This window comes from Haemaphysalis longicornis, unplaced genomic scaffold, assembly GCF_048455015.1.
Source record: "Haemaphysalis longicornis isolate Haplotype H1 unplaced genomic scaffold, Haemaphysalis longicornis Haplotype H1 scaffold_7, whole genome shotgun sequence".
Classification (NCBI taxonomy): Eukaryota; Metazoa; Arthropoda; class Arachnida; order Ixodida; family Ixodidae; genus Haemaphysalis; species Haemaphysalis longicornis.
The window spans coordinates 171111523-171121129 of NW_027526422.1; the positions used below are offsets into that span (position 1 = coordinate 171111523).

General features: G+C 43.8%; 1 pseudogene; it reads right to left on the reverse strand.

Annotated features, from left to right (window-relative positions):
- Nucleotides 1-3708: 3708 nt before the first annotated feature.
- On the reverse strand, nucleotides 3709-9305 carry LOC144144837 (uncharacterized; annotated as a pseudogene).
- Nucleotides 9306-9607: the final 302 nt, after the last annotated feature.

A 9607-nucleotide genomic window follows, 5' to 3' on the forward strand; every position in this document is an offset into this window, starting at 1 on the left:
TTTTGACTGTTTTTAAGATACCGTTGTTTGCTCCTTTTCTCTCTCCTCGCGTAAGTTTACTTGATGCCGAAGGAATTCAGGCAACCGGGTTAGTGCTTCTGCGCTTTTTTTTTTCCTGTTGACTTGTTTTGCTGTCTTTCTTCCTCTTCCCTGTTCGGTGTGTTCTGCGACAACTCCTTCAACTGTAACTCTACTGACAGTTCTCCTGGAATAGCCCTCTTCAACACTGGCATTAGCATTCGTGCATAGAACTCGGGTTTTACATCTAGGGATTCAAGAGCGAGCATGTTCACTTCTACCGCCTGGAACAGCCGTCGAAGATCTTCAATATCCTTTATTGATTTCACTTTTCCAATGTTTAGCAGCTCGTCCATGTGAAGTTCCACCGATTTGTCGTGTCATCCATTAGCTTCCAATAGCAATTGGACTGCATGATCGTAGTTCTTTTCCGCACGAAACTGTGCGCCTTCTATTTTAGCAGCTGCCTTTCCGTCTAATGACGCCATCAAATAGTTGAACTTCTGAGCTTTGCTCATGTTAGGCCTGTCGTGAACTACTGACTTGTATTGTGTCCAAAATCTGTTCCATTCACGAATATTCCCGTAATATTTTATAAGCTCTAGCTTTGGTAATTTTACCAACTCCAATTCATCTGTCCTGGCGCTGGACTGTGGGAGTGGTGCTATCGGCGGGCTATTTATGTTGCTTGGGATGAACTCCACAATGCTCATTTTAAGCTTCGAGAGTATAGCCAATATGTTTATGTCGTATTCAAGGATTCGTTCAAATTCACTGTCCGCCACTTCGTCTGTTAAATATTGCTCCATTTGGTTATTTGCTTCTTTAAGTCGCGCTTCCATTCCCTTGATCTGTGCTTGCGTGGAGCATAACGTTGTCCTTTCGGCTCTCTCAGCTATTTGCTATTCGGCTGCGTAGATAAGCTGCGTAATTTGGGTGCGTATCGCCCTCCTCTTCTTTGTTACTATCTCTTTGCTCATCTTGGAAGAGGGTTGTCGGAAGTCCTCTTACGTTTCAGTCAGCTCGGCGGATCCCGTTGATTCCGCGGGGGTCTCCTCGTTGTCTGGACCAGGTCGATCAGCTGCTCCGACGCCGCCGTCTTCTCCGCTGCTCCAAGGCAGTCTGCTTGCTTTCGTGGCGTGGAGGTAGATATCCTGGTCACGGCACCACTTATAAACACGAGAGAGACCGGGGAACCATCTGCATCCTTTCTTTAATGGCTGCCAGAATTCCGATCGCGCGCTCGCGCCACGAGGAGCAGATCTTCTTGTTCTTCGTCTTCAGTGTTCATGATGGTGTTATTTTACACCTGCAGGCACAAGGCTGCAACCTCTGCCTGCCGTGGATTCATGTACACGTTCGCATATCGGGAACAAGTGTGCCGACGATTTAGCAAACAGCCCACAACTCTCCAATGGCTCCAGTTTCCCCATCCATGGTGCACTATGATGTTGCCAGGGATGTCAACAGGCGAGAGGTTCTCGCCCGCCACCCCTGCAAACGAGTGGCCACCGGTGGGCCCCGCGGCTCCCTCTTATCAGTGGGATAGCCCCAACCGAGTGGTCCCTCCTTTTCCGGCTCTACACAGCAGCACGCTTCCACATGCCACATGCAGGGTCGGAAGGCCATACCCACCTAGGGCAACTGCTCCAACCCTGAGACAATGGAACAGGTACTGTGCTGCTGCCGTGCGTATGCTGGTGCCCGGTTCAAACTAGTATTTGGGTACCGGTGGCAGCGGCTACCTTCAAACACTGCAGACGACATCCTGCACCCTCGGGGGCCCCTGATGCTGCACTGAGAGGCCTTGAGGCTGCTTATCAGGTACCTCGAGGAGTCGGGCTTCAACACCTACCCATGAACTGTAAAAGCCAAAACCCACCCACCATCCACCCCCTGTTTCCTTTATTCCTTTTGTCTGCGTGTGCGCGTGTCTGTGTTGTGCGTGTATGTGCGTGCGTGCGTGTGTGCGTGTGTGCATAACCTGCTTGTGTATGTATATAGTCTGTACATAGCCTTTTAGGCGCCTGTTAATATATTCCTAATATTCCATTGCCTTTCACTGCATTTTTTTAATGCTTATTTCTCCTCTGGAGAAAAGAGCATTGAAAATTTACTCCCTCGGAGTAAATATTTTCAGTTTAATAAACGGTTTCTCTCTCACTGAACAAAATACGTGCAATTTATCAAGGCTACCTTCCAACTAATAGAGAAAACGGGTGAAGTAAATATTTGGTTCACCACTTCATGTATTATGAGTGGGCTTCATATCAGTCGCCAGTCATGTCGGGAAACCAAGTCGTTCACAAATTCATAAGCCCTCCACAAGGCCTGCCCATAGCGGCGTTAACCTCATTGCTGTTGAAATAAATTTCAACTCTCTTTCCCTCTTTGTGAATGCGTATATTGCTGCGAAAAAGTTTTGGTAACAAATGTGCAAGAAGAAATGTGAGATTACGCGCCCATTCCGCAGCGTTATTTTTATTGCTCAGGGACCCTGTTTTTGCGCCTGCTGTCTTCTTCCAGGCTCCGGCGGTGCGTGTGGTCAAGGCCGACGTGGAGCTCAGCAGGAGGTTCTGGCTTTAGACTGCCGGCCACAAATCTGTTGTAAGTTCTTTGAAAAAAAAACGAAAAACTGATTGGCATTTCCCCTTCCTAATCTTTTAGAACCAAATCAAATATATTATAATGGCATAGGCACTGAGAAATATTTTCATATGACATACTAGGTGCTTAATGACTGCGTAATCTGAAGCGTCACAATAAAACGAAGTGAAAAAACCCAGAAAGCCCATCCAAGCGAAACAGCTGAATTAGAGATGTGGCAAAAACGAACCAGGGAAAAGGTTTTTGGTTTTTAATTGCATATAACCAGGATTTTTGTTTCAGAAAGGAGGCGGGTGACTGCGTGAATGACTATGCAGAAGTACGTTTAGGTACCCAAGTGTATCAGTAGGCGAAAGCATCTAATCCAGTGAAACTACGATAATACGACTTTCAAGGGACCATGAGAAAGCGTGGTATGACCGGAGTGTCGTACGACCGGGTGGCGGGTAAATGCCAGCATAGTAGATGTTCTCACGCGAAAGGTAGCCTAAGAACTTATTTAAACTACCATACGTAGCGCGTTATCGCGGGATTCGCGAACATTTTCTTGAACCACAAAGTTAAAAAAAACGTGGAATGCATACGATGTGCCACCATCCCCTCCGTGGCATCCAGCTAGCCCGCCAGGCAAGCGCCGCGTACTACGCGGCCTCCGTGCCGTCCGGCGCTATTTATAGCCTTGCTGCCACATGCCTTGCGCAGAAATATAAGGCCAACGTGGTCAACGAAATATAGAGGCGAAAAGGCGAGGGTGCAATTGCCAAGGCCCATCAAAACGAGCAACAATAAAAGTTGGAGATGAAAAAAACGGCATTGCTGTACATTGTGGACACAAGCTTATAACGGTCCCGTGACGTCGCTATTGTGTCAAAGTGCTCAGCACGTAGGTGTTTTCGTTTTCCACAAGACCCGGCGACGAAAAATAGCTAAGATTCAAACTTCGCCAGTAAACCATATTGCGGCGAAAAATATGCCGCGCTCTTGCTACAGTGACCAGAGAGTGACCAAAAATGGCAGTACCGAGGTATACGTGCCCCCTCGCGGCGAACGCGGGTGAATTGAGGTACTCTAGCAAAGAAAGGAGCAGAGTGACAACGCGGCTTTGAAATACGCTCATAAGCAGAGAGCAGATATATAGGCAGAGGTAGCGTCGTGAAAGGAAGAAACTTGGATCGACTGGGCGGGTGAAGCGGCTGTTCGGTCACCGCCGTGGGGTTGCGCCGTATGTGTTTCGCGTTCGTCGGTGACTCGGCTGGAGCTTCAAATTCACGGTCCGCCTGCAACCTCAACTTCGACTCCTCCCGGTTGGCGCGTTGGTGCACTGCTGCGGCTTGGGGCCGTCGAAGGTTGATTCCCGCTCACGAGTACCCACCTGCTTCCTTGCGTATGTTCAGCAAGGGGTCTAGCCCGCCAGCATATCAAGCACGGTCAAACAGGGGTTAAGAGAAAAGAAGGTCGGAACGACGCGGCGAAGCGGTGTAAAATAAAAGAAAAACGACGGTTTACATTTTTTTATTTATTTAAAATACTGTTGACCCCAGTTAAGGGGTCGTAGCATCATGGAAAGAGGAGTGTTGTACATTTCACAATAAAAGATTAAAAAATAACGCATAACATAAGCAAAAAAAAATTGAACTGATTGCCAATTCATGTTGGCGCGTGGATAAGATCTGTCGAAGGGCACAAAAAATAACTAAAACCAACCGATACACGCTTCGAAACAACGTACACTGCAAAAAAACGATTACACATGAATGCCCGGCGCACAGAATATACACCGAAAAACAGAACACGTTATGCAGATGTCAAGTGAAAAACTAGCAAGAAACGTTTAAAAGTCAAGTAGGCTTTTCAATTTGTTGATATAAGTTTGTTCAGCAACACGACTTTCAAGGCTGTTTCATTCATTCACTGTTCTTAAAAAAACAGAATGCTTAAAGACATTACTATTCGCCTGGAGTGAGGTTAAGTTCAGCGAGTGATGGTGGCGGGATCAGTGACCTCAAAAAAATACTTTACGTATTGATGAGTGTCAATTTTGAGAAGGTTCTTCACAATTTGAAAAAGAAACTGTAGGCGGCATAATTTATTTCTGTCCGCAATGTTCAATAAACCAGTCTTTACTGTAAGTTTGATAACTGAGGCATGGCTATAACAATTAAAAACAAAACAGACTGTTTTATTTTGTACACGATTTATTTATACAAGTTAGCCGCCGTGAAAGGGTACCGAGTTGCATTTCCGTAATCGAGAATGAATAACACGCTGCTTTAGAGCCTAGTAAATTTGTGCTTGTTGGAGCATTTCAAAGAGACCTTTTCAAGTAGTGAAGTTTATATATTGATTGATTCTGATGGAGGCGAAAAGCAAAAACGCCCGTGTGTACGAGATTTCGGCGCACGTTAAAGATCCCCAGGTGGTCAAAATTAATCCGGAGCCCTCCACTACGGCGCGCCTGCGTTGCGTCGGCGCGTTAAACCCTACAATCAATCAATATATTGATTGATTATCAACGTTTGTAATGTGTTTATCCAAGTGCAAGTTGTTACTTAAGTATAAACAAAGATATTTATACTCAGTTACCGTTATCATGTTATTATCGGCTGTGTAATTAAAAAGAAAAGGTTACTTGTTCCTAAATGACATGACAGCACTTTTTTTATAATTACAGACAACTTCCATGTATGTAACCACTGAATGACATTGTTCAGTTTAAAATTAGGGTGAATCTGATCGTCCAAAGAGTCCACATCGGAATAAATCAGCCAATCAGCATACAACCTAGTTTTCATGTCATGCTCGCCAACAGTATTGTTAATATCAAGAAGAAATATTAACGGACCCAAAACCGAACCCAGGGGTACACCCGAAATTGCAAGTACTATTTTAGGAGTGTCACTGAAGATCTTATACTGGTAACGTGAAGTAAGCTATGATTGAATCCAACTGCAAAGTTTATCAATCTCAAAAATGACACGTAGTTTGATCATTAGTATTACATAAGATACCTTGTCAAATCCTTTCGCGAAATCTATAACTATTAAATCTGTTTGTTTACGGTCATTGCTGACCAGGTCGAAGTGGTGTGCGTTTTCGACAAGTTGGATCACAGGGAAAAATCCGCGCCTAAAACCACGTTGCGCTGACGAGAGAATCGAATGCGTTGTGATGAAAGTAGATGTTTGTTTGTGAATGACATGTTCTAAAAATTTACAAGCGCTGGTTAAAGCTATAGGACGGTAATTCGTAACTGACTCTTTATGCCCTAGTTGATATAGAAACTTAATTTTGGACATTTTCGAATCGTCCGGCAGGACTTTAGTTGAAAGATACTAATTAAAAATAATAACAAAAAATTTGGCACACCAATCCACGTATCTTTTTTGAAATGCATTGGGTATATTGTCAGGTCCAGTAGATTTTTTTTCATCTTAGTTAAGGAGTAGATTAAGTATACCGGGGTCGGTAATTATAACATACTCAAGAGACGACAGCATTCTATATTTATCGAAGGACGGGAAAGTTCTGTCGTCAATTTTAATTACGGAATTGAAATTTCCGTAAATGAATTCGGGATTTCTTTATTATCTGAAGTACAAAGGTTGTCTATTACAAACGTGCTACTTTCCGAGTGTTTAGGGGTTATACTTCGCCAAAATTTGGAGGGAGATTCTTTAATCATGTTACTGAAGCGCACAGTGTAGAATGTACTTCGGTTTGATTGCATTAGATCTCTTAGTTTACGACAGAGCTAGAAAATGTCTTCCTTTAGCTTCGTATTACGATTTATATTGAACCGTTTGTTGAGGCGATTGGATTTCCTTTTTAAATGAATGATGTATCGAGTGATTTATGAATTTGAGGGATTTTCTCGTCAGTACCGGAAGAGAACATGGAAGTCAATGCATGCGTGTATTGTGTTCCTCAATTTCACCCAGAGAGAGATAGCGTCGCACATAGTGTCCATAGAACTACTCAAAAAGCAATCATACGCAGACTTTAATCAGTCTAGTATACGAACATCGTTAGCAGGAGAAAAAATTGGTACACGAGTTGTTTTCAATCTTGTCTTGGAAAAGGGAAAAGAAATGAAACTAAGACACACTTATGATCTGAGAGACAATCTAGTACCTCACACCCATGGTCACCATCAATATTGGACCGAACAAATACAAAGTCCAGTATTGAGTTGCTCTCTTCGTGAATACGTGTATACTCATGAACTAGACGAGCCAAATAAAAACGAACTGCAATATCAATAAACTCCTCGTTGTTGAAAGTATCAGGAGTACCAGAAGAGAAGGTGGGTCATTCAATAGCAGGTAGGTTGAAGATGCCACAGAGCACATGTTTTCTGTCTTTCGCTATCCAACGACCAATGTATTCCTTTTAATTCTAAAAGGCCTGAATTCTGGTACCAGGGGGTTTGTAAACAACACAAATGGTCAAGCGCTGTCCGCCGCGACAAATCTTATAAAATATGGCCTCAACACCATTGGGTTCGGTTATTCTAGCAATTTGTACGTTATTTTTAAAGAGTAACGCCACACCGCCTACCCTGGAATCACGATCTTTGTGATAAAGACGATAGTCTGGCGCAACAAATTCGCTATCGTGGATTTCCCGGTGAAGCTAGGTCTCTGTCAGTGCAACAATGACCGGATCATGTATCGATATCAAATGTTCTAGGTCAAGTTCTAGTTTACGATGTTCTAGTTTACGATACTGCGGCAGTTAATATTTAGTAGTTTTATAGGAGGCGATGCGCAAGGTTGGCATATGGCTGATCGTTTTCGAAACGGCAGCTTATCATTTTTTTGTTTGTCCTAGGCCTACGTAGTTTACTCGCAGCCACCTTATCAAAAACCAACTTTACGTCGTCTTTCCGCTTGCGTTTTCACGTGAGCTTTCCCAAAGTTTCTTTCTGACTTCACGAACATTGCGGGAGAAGTCATCGGTAATATACGGGTCTGTGTTCTCTAGTTTAGAGCAGTCCCTAAATATTAAGAGCTTTTCACGAAAATCGACAAGCTTCAAAATTACAGAGCGAATTTTGTTCGGTTTTTAGCTCCTTGCCGGTGGCACCTTTCTACTCCTGACACACTAATTTTTAAGGTTTCCTTAAACATGTATTACCCACGCTCTCGTGCAAGGATTCCAGAGATTCGTTCTCTTTTTATTTTAAGCCGTGCATCATAATTTTATTTCGCCGGCTGCGGTTTCCGAGATCGTCAATTTTATCTAAGACGAAGGTAACGTCATCTTGAACCTTTCTGATAATTGACTCGAGTGACTGAATTTTTTCACTGAAACCCGCAAGGCGAGCAACGCAAGTTTAATGAATCGAGCCTATCTTTGACTGCGCGAAAGAGTAGGTTAAGGCTTTCCGCGCCTGACCAAAACTGTTCATCTGCTTCATTATTTCTTCTTGGCTGGTATGTACGTGAAGAAGTTCACGGTCAGTGAGACTAGAATGAAGTTGGCCTTCATTGTCCGAATTCACCGAGTCCGGCCCGGGGTTTTGCTCGACCACGGTCCGTTATAGGAAGCGGACCGCGTTAACCCGAGCGACATATCATCGGGGTTTTTATACATTGTTTTGATGGGAGTTTCCTGGGTCGGCGGTGAGCCGTCGTAAGAAGCGGGTTGTCGTAAGTCCGGATGACGTATCAGCGGGGTTCCACTGTATGATTCCACCCTCCAAATTTGCGTATTTCGTCAAGGCATTGAGCCATCGCTCCATCTCTCTCTCTCTTTTAATTTTAGCATCCTTTGCCTAGCCTTTTCACAACCGCAAAGGTGTAATACCCCACGTGTCGGTGATTGTGGGCTATACCGCATTATTAGGAGCACTAATCATGATTTCTAATTTTAAGAAAAGTTGTGTGAGCGGTGGCAAATTCCCCTAATTCGACCAAATCCAAAATTTTGCGCTTGTAATACCGCGGTCGTTCTTAACCGTTTTTTATAGCATTAGATTTTCCTTCATTATCAGTAAGTCAAACAAGATGTGAATAATATCAGATACATAGTTTAGCGTCAGTGTAACATCAAACAAGGTACGGGACACGAACACCTTTGCTATCACGGCGAAGGCTTACGGCACGCTCGAACATAACGAAAGAAATATTTTAAGGAATACAGTAGCCAAGTAATGTCGTTTGTAGAAGTCACTGTACTTCAGAAAGGGTATACAACCCGAATTACTGTAATGCTTTCAACGCTGTAACAAGTAATCGGCGTACGTTTCATTTATTCTCTACTTATTTCTTCCCTCAGGGCTTACAAAAACTTTATGAAGGAAAGGGGCTACTTTAGTAGTAGAATACACATAAAGAAGAAAAACAACGAAATCAATCACAAATAAAGATTAAGTCACAATACCCAATACATTTTAAGGCAAACGTTAGGGAGACATGTCTGAGATTGGGAAGTTACAAATTCAAATATATTTATACTCCAACCAATCTTACAGAGAATGAAGAAACCCAAGGTTTCTGGGCCCGCATTGTTCATTCTTCACAGATGACTCAGACCGAGGACTTCTAGACTTTCAGAGAAGTCTTTCATGCTTTCAGCCCCGCGGGTCTCTCACAAAGCCTCTCAGTGTGAAACCCAGCCCGTTTGTGTACACAGACGGGAATGTTCGAAGCGTTCGTTTCCTTCTCGAGAATGACCATTCTGGCGAAGCCAATTTTGTGGTAAGCCACCTCGGAGGGCCCCGCTACTGCGCTCCTCCTGTGTTCTCTTTGCGGACGTCGTTTTGCTGTTGCACAATTAGTTCAGGTAGATTTTTGGTTTCACCAATGTATAACGAGGGTCAATTGGCGCATGGAATGCGGTAAACTAATCAGAGTGCTTTGTCCCTTAGCGCATGGTCTTTAGGGCGGGGAAGTAAGTGGACTACAGTCATGGAAAATTTGTGGACAAAGTGCAACCCTTATCTTTTGAACATGTGGGACAACGTGTCGCTAGCTTTTGG